We start from the raw sequence: 21,831 nt of genomic DNA on the forward strand, positions 1-21,831 counted from the left end.
CACATCAACAGTACTGTGTACATCACAATTACAGAAGGATGTTAATGTATTGGAAGTGGGGAAGTGACAACCTTGTGGTATAATGGACTGTTAATCCAGAAACCCAGGTAATGTTGTGGGGACCTGGGTTCACATCCTGACACAGCAGATGATGGAGTAGAGTCCAATCAAAACCTGGAATTATGAGGCTAATAATGATCATAAATCCATTGTTGGAAAAACCCATTGATTCACTTATGTCCTTTAGGGAAGGAAACTGCCATCCTTACCTGGTCTGGCCTATAAGTGACTCTCGGCCCACAGCAATGTGGCTGCTTCTTAACTGCCCTCTGGGCAACTAGGGATGGGCAATGAATGCTGGCCCAGCCAGTGACACCCTCATTCTGTGAATACATTTTAAAAATGTAGTTCAGAGAAGGTTTGTTAAAGTAATACTTGGAATGTATGGATTGCCTAATACAGAAAGGCTTGACAAGCTGGGGCTGCATCCTCTGGAGTTTCAGAGAGTCAGAGGTGACTTAATTGAAACGTGTAAGATCCTGAGAGGACCTGACTGGGTGGGTGTCGAAATGATGTTTCTTCTTCTCGGAGAATCTAGAAGTACGATTCACTGTTTACAATTAAGAGGCTGCCTGTTTAAGAGAGAGATGGGAAAACATTTTTTTTTCTTTCGGAGTGTTGTGAGACTTTGGAACTCTCTTCCTCAAAAGGCAGTGCTTGCAAAATCTTTAAGTAGTTTTAATCAGACGTAGGTAGATTGTTGATGACCAAGGGTCTGACAGATTCTCAGGGGTATGCAGGAATGTAGAGTTGAAGTTAAAATCAGATCAGCTATGATCCTATTGATTAATGGAGCAGGTTTGAAGGGCTGAGTGGACTAGTTATATTCCTTGTTGAAAGGTATGGTGCTGGAAAAGCACAGCAGGTCAAGCAGCATCCAAGGGACAGGAGAGCCGATGCTTTGGACATAAGCCCTTCTTCAGGAATTTTTCTATTCCTTGTCCGTATGTTCCTATTAAAGATATAGTCCAGGGATAGTTCACTAAGTTATACGTATGGAGAGATTTTATTGTGAATAGTGGTTTGCAGGTTCGACCTGTGCACATTGGAGTTTAAAAGAATGAGAGGAGATTTTATTGAAAAGGAGAAAATTCTTAAGGGGCTGTGGAAACGTTGTGGGAGAGTAAAGGACCAGAGGGTATAATCTCAGAGTAGGAGAAGTCCATTTATATCAGAGATGAAGAAGAATCATGTGATTTTTAGGAACGTGTGGATATTATTGAAAATGTGTTGCTTGCATCAGCAGTCGAAAGTGTGGCGCTGGAAAAGCACAGCAGGTCAGGCAGTATCTGAGGAGCAGGAGATTCTTTTTCCGGATCCTCCGCTAAACCTCTTCTACAAGGATCTCAGTGAGTCTATCTCTCACTGCAACCCCCAGGTCACCTTCTCTGCCCTGAAGCTCTTCAGCCATATCCTGAAGCAGACACGCTACCACAGCCACACCTCCTTCCTCAGTGCCTGCCTACGGAACCGACTGATCCCACATGGACTCTGGACTACATTCAGACCAACACAACTTGGACCTGAACAGGACAACCTGTATGTACAACAAATCCAAAACCTCGAGAAATGGTTCTCTTTCCGGATCCTCCGTGAAGATTCCCCTGCTCCTCGGATGCTGCCTGAACTGCTGTGCTTTTTCAGTATCACACTCTCGACTCTGATCTCCAAGCATCTGCAGTGCTCACATTCTCCTCCTTGCGTCAGCATTTTAGCTGCACCTTAAATAAATAGGTTATGAAAACAAGCAGAAGTGGTGTGGTTGACAGAGTGCTCAGCAAATAAATAGAAGACAATCCTAATAAATTAACCTCTGTTGGCTGTTCCTATGTTTGCCAACCATTTAAAAATGGCAAGTGATGTTAGTAACTAGGGGATAGGTCCAGCTTTATTACAAAAGAATGAGTTGAAAATAGAGAAGCAGGTGGGGAACTTTTTAATGATATTAAACTAATACCAGAGGAAGTATTCTGTCATGGAAAAGGAAACTTTGGGATAATTGCTGGCTCTTCTACACTTTGAAGTCAAACTCCAACATGGTTGCTATCAAATATTAATCTACGTTGAACATAATCTGCTAGTTTTCATTGAAAAGTTTAAAACTCAGAAAGCAAGACAATTCAGATGGAATCTATTAATTCAACTATTCAATGTAAAGATTGTTCATGTTGGTCATAAAGACAAAGTGATTTCAGATGCCTTGTCCCAATGTAAAATGATGAAATAAGTTAAGGATTTAAGAGTTGAGAAAAGACTCTGAAAAGCTTGTATAAGGGGAGATTAAGGATAAAGGGTTGCAGGTCTTATTATCATTGTCTGTGTGTCACAGACCTGGTGATGAAATACATTTTTGAAATGATGTTTCATCTCTCCTGAGGGGGGAGGCATGTAAATACCACATCCTCCTAGATCCTTTCTTCTTGGGTCATGGACTAAAGAAGGAATTGGTGCTTTAAACCAAGGAAACTATGTAAAGAGTTTGTAAAATCATGTTTACTGCAGCACATTGTGTGTTGTTTAAAAGATTATTTCTCTTGGAATAGTAAGAGCAGGAGCAGGCAGAACAGAAACAATGGGTTCTGAACAAGGGGACAATTTCTTCAAAACAAGGTTTTGATTGTTTCTTGCATGTGTGGGGTAAGTGGAGGCGAAACAGGAGAAAAGAAAAGAATCCGAATAAACTAGTTTGGCAGGGGGATGGGAACCAGAGCCACAGATGAGAGGAGAGGATAGGTGTTGAATGGGCAGAAATAGAATGCAGAGAGTCTGTCAGGAAGGATACACAGTGGATAGGGCAAAGGGATGGGTTAGAGTGTGTCTGATTCAATGCAAGGAGTGTCAGGAATAAGAGTGATGAACTCAGAGCATGGATGAGTACTTGGAACTACGATGTTGTGGCCATAATGGAGACCTGGATTTCACAGGGGCAGGAAAGATTATTGGATATTCCTGGGTTTAGATGTCTTAAAAAGTACAAGGAGGGAGATAAAAGAGGAAGCGGAGTAGCATTGTTAATTAGAGAGTACATCACAGCTGCAGAAAAAGGAGGTTGTTGAGGAGGGTTTGTCTACTGAGTCATATGGGTGGAAGTCAGTAACAGGAAAGGAGCATTTTATTGGGTGTTTTCTATAGACACCCCAATATCAGCAGAGAGATGGAAGAACAGATTGGAGAACAGATTGGAAAGTTGCAGATGTAACTGAGTTATTGTTATGGGTGACTTCAACTTCCCCAATATTGATTGGAACCACTTCAGTGCAGATGATCTAGATAGAGCCGATTTTGTCAGGTGTGTCCAGAGAATTCCTGACTCACAATGTAGAAAGGCCGACTGGGAGGAGGCCATATTGGATTTGGTGCTAGGCAACAAGCCAGGCCAGGTGTCACATCTCTCTGTGGGTGACCACAACTGCCTCACTTTTACCATCGCCATGGAAAGAGATAGGAACAGACAGTTTGTAAAAGTATTTAATTGGGGGAGGGGAAATTATACTACTGTTAGACAGGAGCTATGAAGTATAAATTGGGAACAATTGTTCTATGGGAAATGCACAACAGAAATGTGGAGGCTGTTTAAGGAGCACTTGCTGCGAGTGTTGGATAACTTTGCCGCATTGAAACAGGCAAGGAATGGTAAGGTGAAGGAGCCTTTGATGATGAGAGAAGAGGAGCTTCTCATCAAGAGGAAGAAGGAAACTTACTCAAGGTTGAGAAAGCAAGGATCTGGCACAGCTTTAGAGGAATACATGAAAAACCTTGGCGAGATGGATTAGGGAAAACCAAAGGCGTTCTATAATTACGTGAGGAATAAGAGAACGATCAGAGAGCGGGGAGGGCCGATCAGGAATAGTGGAGGGAACCTGCGCCTGGAGTCTGAAGAGATAGGGGAGGCCCTACATGAATTTTTTGCTTCAGAATTCACTAAAGAGAGTGTTAACAGTGAGAACACTGTAGACCAGGTTAATAGGCTTGAACAGATTAATATTAAGAAAGTGAATGTGCTGGAAATTCTGGGAATCATCAAAATAGATAAGTCCTCAGAGCCAGCCCAGATATATCCAAGGTTACTACGGGAAGTGAGGAATGAGATTGCTGCGCCTCTGGTGATGATCTTGGCATCCTCACTCTCCACAGGAGTATACTGGATGATTGGAGGGAGGCGAATGTTGTTCCCCTGTTGAAGAAAGGGAATAGGAAAATCCCTGAGAATTACAGATGAGTCATTGTTAAGTCTGTGGTAAGCAAGATACTGGAAAGGATACTGAGAGATAGTATTTATCATTATTTGGAAAAACATAGTTTTATTAAAGATAGCCAGCCAGGCTTTGTGAGGAGCAGGTCATGCCTCACAAGCCTTATTGAGTTCTTTGAAGATGTGACGAGACAAGTTGATGAAGGTTAAGCAGTGGATGTGATGTATATGAATTTCAGTAAGGCATTTGGTAAGGTTCCCGATGGTAGGCTTATTCAGAAAATTAGGAGGTAGGGGATACAGGGAAATTTGGTTGTCTGGATACAGAGTTGGCTAGCTGAAAGAAGACAGTAAGTGGTTGTGGATGGAAAGTATTCTGCCTGGAGGTTTTTTGGCCTCTGCTCTCTGTAGTTTTTATAATGACTTGAATGAAGAAGTGAAAGGGTGGGTTAGTAAGTTTGCTGATGACACAAAGGTCGGTGGTGTTGTAGATAGTGTCGAGGGCTGTTGCAGGCTACAACAAGACATTGACAGGATGCAGAGCTGGACTGAGAAGTGGCAGGTGGCATTCAACCTGGATAAATGCAAAGTGATTCATTTTGGAAGGTCGAATTTGTGTGCTGAATACAGGTTAAAGACAGGATTTTTGGCAGTGTGGAGGAACAGTGGGATCTTGGGGTCCATATACATAGATCCCTCAAAGTTGCCCCCCAAGTTGATCGGGTTGTTAAGAAGGCATATGTTGATTTGGCTTTCATTAACAGGGGGATTGAGTTTAAGAGCCATGAGGTTTTGCTGCAGCTCTATAAAACCCTGGTTAGACCACACTTGAAATATTGTGTCCAGTTCTGGTCACCTCATGTAGGAAGGATGGAGGAGGGTGCAGAGAAGATTTACCGGCGTGCTGCCTGGATTGGAGGGCTTGTCTTATGAGGAGAAGTTGAGTGAGCTAGGGCTTTTCACACTAGAGAGAAGAAGGAAGAGAGGTAATTTAATAGAGGTGCACAAGGTAATGAGAGGCATAGAGAGAGTAGATAGCCAGAGAAGTTTCTCCAGGATAGAAATGGCTGTCACCAGGGGTCATAATTTTAAGGTGATTGGAGAACGGTTTAGGGGAGATGTTAGAGGTAGGTTCTTTACACAGAGTGTGGTGGGTGTGTGGAATGTACTGCCAGCAGTGGTAGTAGAGTCAGAGACATTAGGGACATTTAAGTGACTGCTGGACAAGCACATGGATAGCAGTAAATTGAGGGGTGTGTAGGTTAGTTCATCTTAGATTAAGATAAATGCTCAGCACAACATTGTGGGCCGAAGGGCCTGTACTTTTGATGTACTGTTCTATGTTCTGTGTTCTGAACAAGAATGGGATATGGTGTGAGTCAAAAAGAGGGAAACTAAACTTAGCATGGCAATATTAACTTAAAACTAAGTTAAAATAGAACCTATTTTCATAATATCAAGTTCTCAACCTGCAGTGTGTGAATTAGGAATTTTTAGAGAAGATATGAATGATTTTGAAGGTTGAAAAAGGTTATCGATCTTTGAAGCTGAGAAGTTATTTAATTCCCTGCCCTAGAGAATTTGTAAAAATCATGGCTTACTTATGTTAGTGAGAAGTTAAGAAAAGATTTGGTGTCACAGTGGCAATAGTACTTTGATGACATAATCCAAGGGCTCTCATTGTGTAATTATAATTAATTATTTTATTGTAGTATATATTATAATTATCAGCTTCTTTCAGCAATTTACAATTATCCAAACAGGGGTATCTAAGATCACAGTTTAATTGACAGTTTAAAGAGATTATTAAAGGATTAGCTGTCTTTGATATGAAGTTATGAATCTAATTAGTTTTTATAAAGAATGAAGTATTTAAGGGAATTTTAAAAAGCTAAATAGGTTTTCATGAATGAGAGGGTTTCTTTTATTATAGTGAATTTTGTAACAGATATTTAGAATATTATTTTATTTAATCTGAGCATGGGCCCTGAGTTCTGTTGATAGTGGATGTAGAGTGAGTTGGCATTGGGGCACCACGGGAATGAGTTTTGGCACAGTTAGCAAATATGTGAATGCATTTGAGAGAGTGCAGAGCAATTTACAGGAATGGTTCCAGGGATGAGAACGTTGGTTATGAGGATAGATTGAAGAAGTTGGGCCTGTTCTTCTTGGGAAGAAGAAGACTACGAGGAGATTTGATAAAGGTTTTCAAAATCCTAAATGGAGTGGACAGAGTATGGTGGGGAGAATCTATTCCCACTCATCAAATAAATAAAGGACATAGATTTACAGTGATAGATAAATGAAGAAAGGGTGATGTGAGTAAAAAACTTTTCACACAATTAGTAATTAGGGTCTGGAATAGTGCTGCCTGGAAGTGTGGTGAAGGCAGGTTCAACTGAGGCATTCAGGAGGGGCATTAGATGGTTATTTGGATAGAATGTTGTAAAGGGATATGAGGAGAAGTGGAGATTGGCACTAGGTTATAGATGTGATGCAGGAATGATGGGCTGATTGGCTGCTTATACACTATAACAATCTGTGATTCTGGTCTGGGCAGGGGAATAGGTGGGGGCTAGTGGGAGTGAGGGGTAGGGGCTAGAGGGACTAAAATATGAGCAGACAATAAAGTCCCAGAGGACTAATTAAACCTTGTAAACAGCCTGCCTGAGTTAGTTGCAGTCCCTGAGATAACCCTTGACCTAAGTCTGTTGTGGTAAACCAACTCGAATCCACATGCTGGCACAAAGATCATCCAAGGCAGTTTCTCCCAAGTCTGGTATAGCAAATCAGGAAATTTCCTGAAAATCTAGAGCCAAGGTTTCCAAATCAATTTCAGTGTGAGACAGGGCCCATGAGAGATGAAGGAGTGGACAGCTAGGGAATAGAGCTAGACTAGATCTAGTGATGAAGACAGTAGCATTGCTTTTCCCAGCAATTCTGGATGCATTGTTTTTATTTATTGCCTGTCCCTAATTGCCCTTGAGAAGGTGGTGGTGAGTTGTCTTTTTAAACTGCTACAGCCCATGTGCTGTCAGTCGACCCACAATGCTGTTAGGGAGGAAATTCCAGGATTTTGACCCAGCAACAGTGAAGGAGTAGTGATATAGTTTCATGTCAGGACGGTGAGTGGCTTGGAGGGGAACCTGCAGGTGGTGATGACCCTATGCACTTTCTGCCCTTGTGCTTCTAGATGGTAGTGGTCGTAGGTATGGAAGGATCTTTGGTGAAATTCTATAGTGCATCATGAAGTTGGTACACACTGCCACTACCGAGTGTTGGCTGTGGAAGGAATGGATGTTTGTGGATGTGGTGGCAATGAAGGGGTCACAGCAGGTAGGGGGCAGGTTGAATTGGGTTTCATTGGTATACATGTGAAAACTGATGCTGTGTTTATGGATAATATCATTGACCATTAGAGTCTAGATGAAAATTAGGACAGGGCCAAGAATGGATCCTTGGGGAACACTGGATGCAGTGGTGTGGAAATGTGAAGAGAAATCTTTGCATGGACTGGCTCTGAATAAATAGTCAATAATGGAAATATAATGAAAAACTTGCCTCTGCCGGAAGAACCTGTGCACAGGGATCAAATGTGGTCTATTTATATCTGCAATCTTATTTTTAGCACAGGGAAACATTAGTATTTGATGTATTAGCACATTTTGCAACAGATATTTTCTGCAGTGCCTTTTTCAATTACTTTATACCAGCTCTTCCATTTATTGGCAAGGAGTAATGCCTCATTGAGTGTTGGGTGCTACTAATTAGTTTTGTTAGGAGATAATTTAACGAACAATCACAGAAAATAAGCAGCTCTATTTGATAGTTTCAAGGGAAAGATTTGCTTTTTATTCCTGAGATGTGTATTGTTGCCAGATTTGGGCCTGACTTTCTTTGTTGTCCCTAATTGTCCTTGAGAAGATGGTGGTGAGCTGCCATCTTGAACCACAACAGCTCGTGTGCTGTAGGGACCACTATAGTGCTGTTAGGAATGGAGACCCAGGTTTTTGACCCAGTGACACTGAAGGAATGTTGGTTTAGTTTCAAATCAGGTAATGTGTGTGTGTTGGAGGGTACATTGCAGGTGACAGTGTCTCCATTCATCTGCTGTCCTTGTTTATCTACATGGTAGAGGTTATGGGTTTAGAGGGTGTTATTGAAGGAGTTTTATGCACCTTAAAATGGTGCACGCTGCTGTCTGTGTAGGTCAGTTGTGTTAGGAGTGAGCATTTCAAATGGTGGATGGAGTGAATGGTGGATGGAGTGAATGTTTGTGGATGTGGTACCGATTTGAGTGGATTATATTGTTCTGGATAGTGTCAAGTTTCTTGAGTGTTGTTGGAGCTGTACCCATCCAGGCAAATGGGGAATACTCCATCATACTCCTGACTTTTGCTTTGTAAATGCTGGAAAAGCTTTGGGGAGTCAGGAGGTGAATTATTCGCTACAGGATTCCCAGCCTCTGACCTACTCTTGTCACCATGCTGTTTACATGTTTGGGAGGGGAGACAATGGCCTAGTGGTATTATTGTTAGGTTATTTACGCAGAGACCCAGCTGATGGTCTGGGGACTTGGGTGCTATGGTGGAATGTGAACTCAATTTTTTTTAAAATCTGGAATTAAGAATCTGATCATGCCTGTTGATTGTTTGGAATGCCCTTTAGGGTCTGCCACCCTTTCCTGATCTAGCCTACATGTAACTCCAGACGCACAGCAATGTGGTTGACTCATAACTGCCCTCTGGTCCAGTGGCACCCACAATCTGTGAATGAACATAACAAGAAATAGGGCTTGTCAAGTTCAGTTTCTGATCAAAGGTAACCCCAGATGTTGATAGTGGGGCATTCAGTGATGATGATGATGGTGCCATTGAATGTCAAGGGGTAATTATCCTGTCTTGCTGGAGGTAGTTATTGCTTGGAACTTGTGTGGCCTGAATGCTATTTGCCACTTACAGTCCAAGACTGAATGTTGTCCAGGTCTTGCTTCAGATGGTCACAGGCTGGTTGTTTCAATATGTGAGGAGTAGTCAATGGGGCTAAATCTAGTACAATCATCGGCAAACGTCCCTACTTATCACCTTATGGATACATAGTATTTTCCTAATGGCCACCTGGTGGTATTTGCCACCTCTACCAGTGTGTGTTATTGGGTAAGGGTTGTCTGAGGTAGTTCACTGCCACCAATCTTTCTTTATCTTTGTTTGGGCCTATCTGGTGATTAGTGGTGGAGGATACACCATCATAGAGTATCTACAGAGGTAGCACTGTTCTTGGATGATGAGGTTTATTTTGTGATAACAATAAGTCCAACTATATTTGGTTAAGCATCAATCCTAGCACATTAGGGAACTGGTCCAGATATATCTGCTCACTCTGAAAGCCAGAGCAGAACTCCTGGTCTCTAACCACAGACAGTGTGCGGCACCAGTAGGACCATCACCTTATATCACAGAAGGCAGGTCATTGATGAAGCGACTAAAGATGGTTGGGTCCAGGACAGTATCTTGAGGGGCTCCTGTGGTAATATTCAGGTCTCTCACATTATAGATTCTCTTTTGAATATTGTAAAGCAGAAATATTTGGGATGGTAGCCTGTCAATATATTACAATACTACATTACAGAGAAATACAACACAGATTCACACATGTCTGCTTCATGAGCTCCTAATTTCAGTAATCTTGTCCAATGAGTGTATAAACATTGGGCTCTTCCTTAACAATGAAAGAGATTAATTAAATTGGATACAGGGGAGAGAAGCAATAGACAAGAAATAAGACATTATTTCAATGAGCTACATCACACTGCAGCACCCAAAATCTACAAAAAGCAGAAGAAAAATATCTATACAACGTTTTCAAGAAAAATGGGTACCCAATAAGCACAATCTGTGATTCCTCAGAAACAAACCCAAACAAACAGACACAACGCAACCAAAACCTATAGCCACATTACCTTATATCAAAGACATATCAGAAATGACTTCCAGATTACTCAGACCCCTTGGCATCATGGTAGCCTACAAACCTATCAACATACTTAAACAGTGACTGATGAACCTAAAGGATCCATTAGAAATCACCAGCAAAACTAACGTCATTTTGCAAGATACCATGCAAGAACTGTAAAAAACAATACTTCGAACAAACAAGCAGAAAACTTGCCACCAGGATACATGAACACCAACTGGCCACCAAAAGACATGACCCACTCTGACTAGTTTCCATACATAGAGACAAAGAAGGACACCACTTTGACCTATAAATAGAGAGGCAGGACATACCACCAGTGCTTCACCGGAGACTCTCACTGATGATATTACCGAGTATAGTGACGAAACATCTGAAAATATACCTTCATGCTCAGCAAACTAACTTTACATACTTATCATCAACCAGAGCTACAAATCTTCTCAAAAATCAATAGACAAGTATTCCTTGATGCACAGGAACTGAAAATTATAACAGGAGGTGGCTATTCATCCCCTAGATAATGTTCCTCTATTCAGTTAGATTTTAGCTGATTTGTTCTTGACTTCGCCGATCTTCCTTACTTCAAGCACAAGCAAAAACCTGAGGAAGGGTCACTGGACCCAAAATGTTAACTCTGCTTTCTGTCCATAAATGCTGCCAGACCTGCTGAGTTTATCCAACAATTTTAATTGAATTTATTTTAATTTATTGTCATGTGAAAAGACACAGTGAAAAGCTTTGTCTTGCGAGCAATACAGGCAGATCTCTTGGACAAATAGCATAGATAGTAAAAATAGGTTGGTGACGATTCGCCACGGCAGATTCGCCACCGATGATTAGCCACTGCCAGTTCTCCACCAGCGTTTCTCCACTGGGGTTGTTTGACCTCAGGAGACTATTTGCCACCGGAAATATATATATGAACTGATTGTTTTTCCTCCCACCTGTTCTTTCATACTTCTCAGTCCCCTTTATTTATGCAAATACATACAACATATTGATTAAAAAAGAGGTAAAATAGATATCATTTTATTGGTTTATATATAAAAATGAGTTACAAACTTTAACCAGAAAAAGGAAATATATTTTAAAAATCTTTATAATGGCAGTAAAATCTCAGATTAATATTAAACAATGAAATTTTTTAGTTCATTTGATAGTTATGCGCTATTCCTCTAAGATATTTCAAACAATCTCTTTCACCGTATTCAAGAACAATTTTTTTTATTCTATCATAGCTTTATTTGTGGGGGGTAACCCGCTATTAGCTGTTCCATATATAAATCTCGTCCCTTTTGCACTTTCATTAACGTTCCAATAAACTTCCATATGGTTGGGTGGTGAGCTCTGAGTTCAAAAGCAATTCTCTGATGAGCAGCTTCAGCGTGTTTATTTGTGCGATCTTCATCATTTATTGTTGTCTCATAGACCGACCACATATCATGGGGAAACTAAGGCGCCCTTCAGCTACTGCCATATCTATTGTAGAGTCCAATATAATTAAATTCAAACCAATCTAGTATTGATTGTAGTTCTTGAGGCAAAAACTCTGCGAGTGCTTCTACGTAGGTATCAAGGTCAGTAAGTGGCACAAAAGCCAAAACAATTATCATTTTTGCTTTTAAAGCATAATCAGGATTGGTGTTGTATTGACAAGTTACTCCAACTGCAGCAATATGTCACTATGCATACTTTGTGCCAAATGAAAGAAACAGCCCCTAATTCTAACTTCAGGAAAACATTCTCTCATAGCACTGATAGCTGCCTGCCCAAAGTCACAATGGATATACTGTGGTCTAGGATTAGGTACCAAGGACTTCACCATTTCAAACATGCATACATACTTTGAACGCTGCTTATTTGGTAGAAGTATATACAATATTAGATGAACCCCATCAAGTCTTTTTGCTAAAATACAATATACCTGAGAGAATAAAATAGGGGCTATGTTGTACGTACCATCCACAAACCACGTCGATTCTGCTAAATGATGTATTCAAGATTCCCTACCAAATATGATTATACGATTACTTCCTTGACGACTATCCGCCAAAAGAAATGTTTCTTCTGCTCTGTTATCTGGCTTATATACTTTGTATGTAATTGGAATCACCAAATGCTGAAGATCAGTAGGGTTTGGTGGCGCTAAACTAATATCATTCCTTTATCGTCAAATTATTTTCTTCATGCTGCTTGTTGTCAGTAAAGATGCTAGGACTGACTGAGGGACATCAGCTACACATTCATTAATAAGAACACTAGGTGCTTCCTGCGATTCTTCTGCATGACGTTTTAAACTTTTTTTCACTTTTGCAACTTGGACACTTGCTGCGGAAGGGGAATGTATGTGTTCATTTATTGTTTTTATCACAGTGCCACACTTGGTGTGGATCCGTCCATTACATCGGCCCCTTTGTTCACATCGCCAAAACTTAATACCTGAATCACTCTTGGATAGTTTATTAAAAACATATATAAAACCATCGTGGTAAAACTTCTTATTCCCACATTTACTAATAATTTCTGTTTCCATTTTGAAGACTTGAGGGTAAATGAAAAAAAATACAAGCTTAAAAAACTCTCCTGTAACGAAAACAAGTTGTTACTGAAACAACACAAACACTACCTTAACCAATATAATGACAATTTTATATAGCTTAGATATGCTCGGTGGTCAAAGGGCAGTGGCTAATCGTCGGCTGCAAATCTGCTTATTTGCGGAATCGTCTTCAGTGGCCAATGGGCGGTGGCAAAGCGTCGGCGGCGAATCTGCTGTGGCGAATGGTCCCATCCCGAGTAAAAATAGGTAAACAGCAGCAAAAACAAAAATACACAGGTACAGGCGAATGTTAAGAGTTTGTGAGTCCATTCAGTATTTAACAACAGTAGGTAGAAACTATTTCTAAACCGGCTGGTGCGTGTGTTCAGGCTTCTGTACCTTCTCCCGATGGTAGAGGTTGTAGAAAAATATTGCCAGGGTGGGATGGATCTTTGAGAATGCTGGCGGCCTTTCCTTGTCAGCGGGCCTAGTTGATGGACTCTATAAATGGGAGGTTGGCCTTTGTGATTGTCCAGGCCGAGTTCACCACTCTCTATAACTGTCTCCAATCTTGAATGGTATAGTTGCCACATAGCAGATAGTGATACATCCAGACAGAATGCTGTCGATGGCGCACCTATAAAAGTTGGCAAGGGTATTCGCTGTCATGCCACATTTCCTCAGCTGCCTGAGGAAGAAGAGACGTTGTAACCTGTGCGTCCAAATGAAGAGTCCAAGAAAGCTTGTTGTGGATGACCACTCCCAGGAGCTTGACACTCTCCATTTGTCCCACTGAAAGTCAATAATGAGTTCCTTGGTTTTGCAGGCATTGAGAGCTAGGTTGTTCTCAGTGCATCATTTTTCCAGGTCTTCCCCTCCCATCTGTAGTCTGTTTTGTCGCTATCTGAGATTCGACCGACTATGATGGTGTCATCAGCAAACTTGTAAATGGCATTAGTCTGTATTTTTGTTTTTGTTTTTGTTTCTGATCTCCGGCATCTGTTGTTCTTAGATTTTTTTGTTTAGCAAAAATCGCTGTTAGTTTTGAAATTTTCCATTGACTGCAGCCTCAGTAGCCTTTTGAGGAGTGGGTATTGTATTAAATTTCCATGATCCATTGTTTGAGGAAATGCTTCCTGTAATAGTCCCCTAACTTCCTCATACTGATTATGGACACTTCCAACCAAAGGAAATAATCTCTCACTACCTGTCCAATCAAGTTCTTTGATCACCTGAAAACACTACATTCGATTACCCTTAAATCTCCTATATATGTTAAAATATAAACATCATCTGTTCACCATCTCCTTGCAATTTCATCTTTAATCCCTAGCATCATTCTGATGGATATATGATAAATCCCCTTCTAGATTAATATACCATGCAAAACCTCTTGCCGTGTTCCCACCAAGGGGATCCTCAAAATTTACCTCTTTGACCCACTTTTTGGTCACCTTTCTGAAGATCTCCTCACGTGAGTCTATGTCAGATTTTGTTTGGTAATGTTGGTGTGAAGAACATTACACTTTTCAGCCACTGTGCCATTACAACTTCATTGTTTTTAAATTTCAAAAGTCAACACTGTGTCTTCAAGAAAAGTTTGGATTGGTTCCTGGTGGAGTAGAGATCACATTATGTAAATGTTGTTATTGTTGTTGTGTCACCATAGTCTTACCAGACCATCGGAGCTACTTTCTCATTAGTTGAGAAGCGACTGCTAGTGATTTAACCTGAGGGCCACCAGAGCTCAAGCGAGGGAAGAGGTTGAGAAGGAGAGTCCTTCATCGTAACCTCAAACCACTGATGGGAATTGAATCCACGCTGTTGGCATCATTATGTAAACAACACTTAGTTCAAGAGATTCCCCGGATTAGATCAAATCGTTTGTGCTATAAGAGATATCTCTGGATGCAACCTTGAAAAATTACATTAACAATGCTTTTTTAATACAAGCTATTGTTGAGGTGATGTCCAGATGAAGTCCAACCAGAGCTTTACAGAAATATAATTTCTCATTTTGTGCATTTGCAATGAGTAAGTGTGGACTGAGTGTTGGGCAGTTTGTCTTTACCTGAGAATTGTGAGTCCCTGCACTATGCTGCTGTGTGGTGCAGTGGAAACTGACTTTGACCATCATGGATAAAAACAACAAGGACACATTTAGAATCACTAAGGGGAAGAAATACTCTGGGAAAACCCTGCCCAAGCCCTGAGGTTATTGTTTAGAGAAGTTGACCTGAAAGGGTTAACTCAGAAATTTCTGAATAACTCCACTTTCTAGTGCCTAAGTGACTGCCTCTGGGTGGGGTAAGTAATCTTCTTCAATTTGCTTCAGTCTGCAGTTAAGCTTTGTGGTCTGTAATCTTAGGCCTAATCACAATCTCATAAGAGATAAAAATGTCTCTTATCTAGTGTTCCTGTGGTTATCTAATTGTACTCTCGCTCACTACAAAGTACTCAAGAATGTGTGATTTCTACAAAGCATTCCATATGGTTATCATTCTCCACTTAGACCTTAGTCTTAGTAAACCTTAGACTTGTTCAAGAATTGGGATTGATGGCAATTCTCTAAACCACATCTCCATAATCTTTAAGGCAAACATTGAGGAAAGCTTCTCCTTACAAGATTGCATCCAGAGATATCTCTTATAGCACAAATAATTAGAACTAATCCAGGAATCTCTTGAACTAAATGTTATTTACATAATGTGATTGTGGTTCTGTTCGCCGAGCTGGGAATTTGTGTTGCAGACGTTTTGTCCCCTGTCTAGGTGACATCCTCAGTGCTTGGGAGCCTCCAATGAGGCGCTTCTGTGATGTTTCCTCCGGTGCTTTACAGGAGGCTCCCAAGCACTGAGGATGTCACCTAGACGGGGGACGAAATGTCTGCAACACAAATTCCCAGCTCGGCGAACAGAACCACAACATCGAGCACCCGAGCTACAAATCTTCTCACAAACCTTGAACATCATGTAATCTTTGTTCCACCAGAATCCAATCCAATTTCTTCTTGAAGGCAGTGTTGACTTATGAAATTGAAAAAAATGAAGTTGTAATGGGACAGTGGCTGAAAATGTAATTAAGTACAATTCTTTAAAGAAGAGGAACTTTCTGGGATAAAGGGCCTTGCATTAAGATATTAACCTTGCTTTGGAGTTCAAATACCATTAGCACTGTTACTCACTGGAAGAATGAGCTGAAAATGGTGTGGTGAGGGTTAGTGGGACCTCAATCAACATCAGAGCCAATGAATCATCTTCTTAACCACAAGACCTAAGAATGGACAAGCAACCGAGGAAAGATAGGGATGGAAAGGAAGCGAAGTAGAGTTATGTCAGATTGTGGAAGAGAAATAAAGAGAGAGAGAAAATAATTGGATTAAGGGAGAGAGTAAATTAGAGACAGAAAGGAAAGTTAACAGTGAGTTTAAAGGGTAGTTTAAGTGTAAATTCAACAACTCCACAAAATTAATGGCAAGCTTAAGGGCAGGATGTGGTTTATATGAAGGAAATAGAGCAGTGCAGATTGATCAACAAGTTCAGGAAATTCATCATTCAGTATGATTAACGCATTAATAATGGTGAATGGCATGTGTCAATTAACATTCTCCAGCAAGATCTGGCTCAATTTTTATTAAAAATATATTGTTGAGTATTTAATAATGTTACAAAGAGCCACCATTACATGTGAGGGTGCTTCAATGTTTTGTTTTGTTAAATGTGTGGTCTGCCCACATAACAGAAATGTCCTTTCCTTTAAATTCACCTTCCCCTTATTGCCTAGCCCAGAAGGATGTCCATTTTAGCTGCTGACACGCCTGCTGGTTCATCAACATGACAGAATGACAGACTTACTGAAGCCTCAGACTGTTTACTACTCTCAGGGGTTTATAGAGTGAAGAAAAAAATCCACTGCATTCTCCAGGGTAAGTTCAGAAAAGCTCTATTTAATGTCTTCATCTGTCTGGTCACAGTGAGTAGTAATTAAAATTGCTTTCAAATAAACAGAAACTGCTGGAATCTTGCAGTATGTCCGAAAAGGTAAAACACATGTTAATAGTCCGGATGAAGGTCTTGTAGATTCAGTGGCTCAGTGGGTTACATTCTATCCTTTCTATCAGAAGACTGTAGTTTCATTTCACTGCAGAGACTGGTGCCCAAAACTTAGATCAATCCTCTCCAGCACTGAAAATATTTACAAGGATGTTGCCGGGTCTGGAGGGTTTAGTCTATAGGGAGAGGCTGAATAGGTTGGGGCTGTTTTATCCTGTAGTGTTGCAGGCATGGGCAGGGTAAATAGACAAGGCCTTTTCCCCAGGGTGGGGGAGTCCAGAACTAAAGGGCAATGGTTTAAAGTGAGAGGCGAAAGATATAAAAGGGACCTAAGGAGCAACTTTTTCACACACAGGGTGGTGCGAGAATGGAATGAGCTGTTAGAGGAAGTGGCAGAGGCTAGTAGAATTACAACATTTAAAAGGCATCTGGTTGGATACTTGAATAGGAAGGGTTTAGAGAGATATGGGTCAAGTGCTGGCAAATGGGATCAGATTATTTTAGGATGTCTGGTCGGCATGGACAAGTAGGATTGAAGGGTCTGTTACTGTGTTGCACATCCCTTTGATTCTCAGTGCAGTACTGCTGGGGGCAGTGCTGCCATGTCAGGAGTGTCATCTTTCAGATGAATCATTAAACCAAAGTCCCAACTATCCTCTCAGGTGGCTGTAATGGATCTCATGGTGTCAACTTGAAGGAAAGTAGGGGAATTCTCCCTGGTTTCCTGGCTTTAGCCAATAACTATTGCTGAAAACAGATTACCTGGTTGTTAAAAAAACTGTGCTGAGAGGCTGCTGTGTTAAAAGTTGCTGCCATGTTCCCTACATGGCAATTGTGACAATATTTCAAATATACTTAATAGTCTATAAATTGCTTTGTATTCTGAGACCATCCAAAGGGCTGTATTAAAAACAACGTATGCGGGAAACACTCAGCAAGGCAACGTCCATGTAATGTGGAAGGTGGAGAAAAACTTGTTTTTCTATCTTGATAAAAACCAAAAGAACTGTGAATGCTGTAAATTGCTGGAAATAGAAATTGCTGGAAAAGCAGAGCAAGTCTGGCAGCACCTGTAGAGAAACACCAGAGTTAATGTTTCGGGTCAAGTTCACTGATTTCTCTCCAACAGATGCTGCTAGGCCGGCTGAGCTTTTCCGCCAATTTCTATTTTTTTTCTACTTTGATTTTTTGAATATCAGGACAAAGGGCTTCACATTTAATAAAGTATATATGAACTGTGATGTAGAGTGTAACTCCTGTAATATAGGCATGGTTCTGTTCAATGAGCTTACAGTTCAAAAATGTAAAAGTTTAAAATACCTTCCTCCATTGTCCCTGATACTGAGTGACCTGCTGAGTTTTCAGAATACTTTCTGATTTTATTTCGGGTGCACTATTTTGCTTTACAAGGCTGCTAATAGGTTGGGTTAACCATCTTGTAAAACAAATGTAAATCTGTCCTTTACATTAGAGCCTTTCCTTTGGGGATCCAGGGACTGGGGCATATTCATTCGGTTTAAATTCCCAGTACCCAGAATCGGTCACTGGCACTCACCATAAAGCAAAAAGAACAAAACTGTATCAAAATGTTCTGATGAAAAGTAAACAGCCTGAAATGTTAACCCTTTTTCTGTCTCTGCAGTTGCTGCCTGACCTGTTGAGTATTTTCAAGGTTTTCTGTTCTGATTCCAGAAAGTTAGAGGCATTTCAATCATTATTAGTGCTGTATGGCTGACATGAAACAGGTCTGTACCTAGTATGTTAATACACCCTGGATTTACATAGCAGCACACAATTAGCACTCTTTACGTTTATGAGGCACTTGCGAGCTTTCAGACGTCCTGATGACAGTGTCTTTTGTATACCCACCTACACAAGCTGCTTTTATACAATACTGACTCACAAGAGTGTGAAACTATCAAATTAGTCAAAGAAAAGCAATGAGGTTTGTATCTCACAACTTTTAAAAATAGAACTGGACAAAACAGGGAGAGGATTAATTTTTAATTGTGGACGGAAGCTAATTGCAATACGACAAAATCAATTGCCGTCAAGAGTCCTATCGCTGCTGTTGGATCCCTATCTACATATTTAAATGTCTGTTTGAAGTGGAAATGCTGCCCCTCCCTTGCTGTCAGTGTTTTATTTTATTTAACCTAGTTCTCTAACTAATCTGTTCTGAGATGTTACTACACACCGGTGGAGCAGGTAGGACTTGAACCTGGGCATCCCAGTCCAGGGGTAGGACCACTACCTTTGTGTCACAAGAGAGCCCTGCTTTCTGGTTTAAGATCCTGCCTGAAAATACAATCAGGTAGCACTTTAATGCCAACAAGATGTCCCAGGTGACCATTCAACACAAAGTGTCCCATGCTGGCCCTTCAAAGGACCGCTCACTCTGTCTTCCCAAATCCCAGCACAATCCTCGAAATATTTAGAAAATGTGAAAATCATTTCAGCTCTGAATCCATATCCCTTGGCTTTATGGGACTTTGAGTGTATATCCAGACAATTTCAAAATGAATTGAGTATTCCTGCCTCTACTCCCCTTTCAAGCACCGAGTTCTAGTCCCCAACAACCCACTGGGTAAAAAACTCTTTCATCTTCCCTCAAATCTTTCCACCAGCTTCTTTAAATCTATATCCCCTGCTGAGGTATATTGGCCCTTCCCATCCACTCTATCTAGGTCCCTCGCAACTTTGTAAACCTCAATGAACTCACCCCTCAGCTTCCTCTGTTCCAAGAACAACACCCCGCCTGGTGGGCGGCACGGTGGCACAGTGGTTAGCACTGCTGCCTCACAGCGCCAGAGACCCGGGTTCAATTCCCGCCTCAGGCAACTGCCTGTGTGGAGTTTGCACATTCTCCCTGTGTCTGCATGGGTTTCCTCCAGGTGCTCCAGTTTCCTCCCACAGTCCAAAACTGTGCAGGTTAGGTGAATTGGCCATGCTAAATTGCCCGTAGTGTTAGGTGTAGGGGAATGGGTCTGAGTGTGTTGCTCTTCGGAGGGTTGGTGTGGACTTGTTGGGCCGAAGGGCCTGTTTCCACACTGTAAGTAAGTAATCTAATCTAAACTATCCAATCTTACCCAATAGCTTCATTCTTCTAGTGCTGGCAACATCCTCGTAAATTCCCTCTGTGTGCCCTCAGGTTCAGTTACATACTTCTGTAATGAGGTGACCAGGACAGCACACGTTATTCAAATTGCAGCCTAACCTTTTATGTTGTTCCAGCATAACCTACCTGATCTTATATCTGATGTCTTGGTTAATAAAGAGAATTACATATGCCTTCTTAACCACCTGGTCAATATGACCTGTTACCTTTAGGGATCTGTGCACATTCACTCCAAGTTTACTCACTAAGACCATAAGACTAAGAAATGGGAACAGGAGGAGGCCATTTAGTCCCTCAAACCTGCTCTGTCACTCACTTGGATCATGGCTGACTTACTCAACATGACTCGGTATTCTCCCACTTGTGTATTCCTTTGCCATGTTCCTCAGCAACATCATCTCACAGTTCATCGCGATTTCTATTGGCCACTTCAAATCTCACCTGACAAGTTCATTAACTTCCTGCAGTCCACAGCTTCCCCCTGCAACTATGTTATCAACTACACAAGTAAATTTCAGTCACTTGGACACTTCTTGTTCATGTCCCCTATATTTAAGTCCAAATTATGAACATGTACTACAAAAAACAGAAAGTCCAGTACTGAGTCCTGAGGAACACCACTGGAAACAGCCTCCCTGTCACAAAAACACGAGTCAGCATTTGTTACCTGCCACTAAGCTGATTTTATATCTAGCTTGCTACTTTTCCCTGGATGCAATGGACTTTTTTTAAACCAGTCTGCCATGTGGGATCTCGTAAAAGACCTTGTTAAGATGAATGTAGACCTTGTCAAGTACACTTACTGTCATCAATTCTTCTTGTTATCTTACTAAAAAAATGTGATCAAGTTAGTTGGGCGCAATCTTCCCTGAACAAATCAATGCCGACTATAACTGATTAATCCATGTTTTTCTAAGTGACCAATTACTCTGTCTCTCAGAATTGCTAACAATCATTTTCTTACTTCTAAGGCCAGGCTGATTGACCTATCTGTCCCTCACTCCATTTTAAACAACGGTACAACATTAACATTCCTCTAACCCTCCAGTAGCCAGCAAAAGATAAAAAATGATGTTCAGAGCATCCACTATTTTCTCCATGGCTTCTTTTAACAGCCTGGGGTATATTTTATCTGACCCTGGTGATTTATCCCATTTTGAGGATGCTAATTCCCTTAATACCTTCTCTCTCAATGTTTATCAAATCAAATAGTTCCTGTGCCCTCTCCTTAACTACAAAGTCTTCATCACCCTTCCTTCTGTGAAGATGAACACAAAATATTCATTAGGAACCATGCTCACGTATTCTGTCTTGACATATAGGTTACTATTTTATTTTTATAATGATTCTACTCTATCCTTAATAATCCTTTACTCTTAACGATTGATAAGAGATCTTTGAGTTCTCCTTGATTTTCCTTCCCAATATTCTTTCATGTCTGTCTTTGTTTTCCTAATTTTCCTTTGATTTCAACCCTATATTTTTGATGTGGAGGAGCCAGTGTTGGACTGGGCTGGCCAAATTTTAAAATCTCTATGACTCTATCTCTGACTCTATAGTCCAAAAGGTTTATTTGGAAGCAGTAGCTTTCAGAGCGCTGCTCCTTCACCAGATAGCTACTTGATGAAGGAGCAGCCACTCCGAAAGCTGGTGCTTCCAAATAAGCCTGTTGGACTATAACCTGGTGTTGTGTCATTTTTGAAACACCTGTTTCTGCAGTATTGAGTTCTCAGAATCTGACATAATTTCCTTTTCTACACCAATCTACCCTGTGAGCTTCTTGATATCTAGGGGCCTCTAGATTTGGTTGTCCCACCCTTTTTTTTTAATGGGTGCACAATTAATGAAGCAGTGGTGTGGTGGTATTAATTGCTGGTCTGTTAATCCATAGACC

At 40.9% G+C, this 21,831-nt stretch overlaps 1 protein-coding gene across 6 annotated transcripts in view; it reads left to right on the forward strand.

Annotated features, from left to right (window-relative positions):
* Positions 1 to 21,831, forward strand: part of LOC122560305 (syntaphilin-like) — an 85,220-nt gene that overhangs the window by 15,932 nt on the left and 47,457 nt on the right. For 3 of the 6 annotated variants that reach the window (XM_087994711.1, XM_043710882.2, XM_043710884.2), the window contains one exon: positions 16,551 to 16,692. The exons of 1 other annotated variant lie outside the window; for it this stretch is intronic. The gene's annotated coding sequence lies outside the window, so the exon portion shown is untranslated. The remainder of the gene's footprint in view (positions 1 to 16,550; positions 16,693 to 21,831) is intronic. 2 more of the 6 variants (XM_043710883.2, XM_043710885.2) reach the window with 1 other exon arrangement.

The sequence above is a fragment of the Chiloscyllium plagiosum genome, unplaced genomic scaffold, assembly GCF_037043375.1.
Source record: "Chiloscyllium plagiosum isolate Xiang-an unplaced genomic scaffold, Cpla_swu_hap1 HiC_scaffold_15, whole genome shotgun sequence".
Taxonomy (NCBI): domain Eukaryota; kingdom Metazoa; phylum Chordata; class Chondrichthyes; order Orectolobiformes; family Hemiscylliidae; genus Chiloscyllium; species Chiloscyllium plagiosum.